At 42.1% G+C, this 496-nt stretch overlaps 1 long non-coding RNA gene across 1 annotated transcript in view; it reads right to left on the bottom strand.

Annotated features, from left to right (window-relative positions):
* LOC119594787 overlaps positions 1 to 496 on the bottom strand; it is a 2,428-nt gene that overhangs the window by 988 nt on the left and 944 nt on the right. The gene's annotated exons all lie outside the window — the stretch shown is intronic.

The following is a 496-nucleotide window of genomic DNA, read 5'->3' on the forward strand; positions in this document are numbered from 1 at the left end:
TCACTGCAAGCTTGACCAGGCTGCCACAAACTTGAATTACGGAGATGTCACAAGCACAAGGATTACGGTCCAGTCTCTCTCTCTCGCTCTACGGTTAACCTGGCACAACAGTCGGCTAACACTCTCCCTTGGTATCTGCTTTTGGTTCCGATTTTGAAGTGCACTTGCATCAAAACCAGCAAAAAGCAAAAGGGAATTTGAGTTCAGTGATAATATGATAATCCTGTGACAGAGAGCAAGAGCTGATTATATACAAAAACAAAACCAAAAGCAATTACCAGGTTGGGTTAGTGGAAAGAGATATTATCATGTAACCTTTGTTAGGGGGTAGACTTTTGACACTACTTATGAGCATTCCTCTACAATCCCGGATGTGTGAAGACTGTACAGCGTTAATTGTCCCCAGAAAAAACTGCAGTATTACGAGGAAAGTATACGTGCAATTAATAATCAACTATGGCAGCCCGGATGAAATTTGGTGAGTACCACAATGAGC

Source organism: Penaeus monodon, chromosome 34 (assembly GCF_015228065.2).
Source record: "Penaeus monodon isolate SGIC_2016 chromosome 34, NSTDA_Pmon_1, whole genome shotgun sequence".
Lineage (NCBI taxonomy): Eukaryota > Metazoa > Arthropoda > Malacostraca > Decapoda > Penaeidae > Penaeus > Penaeus monodon.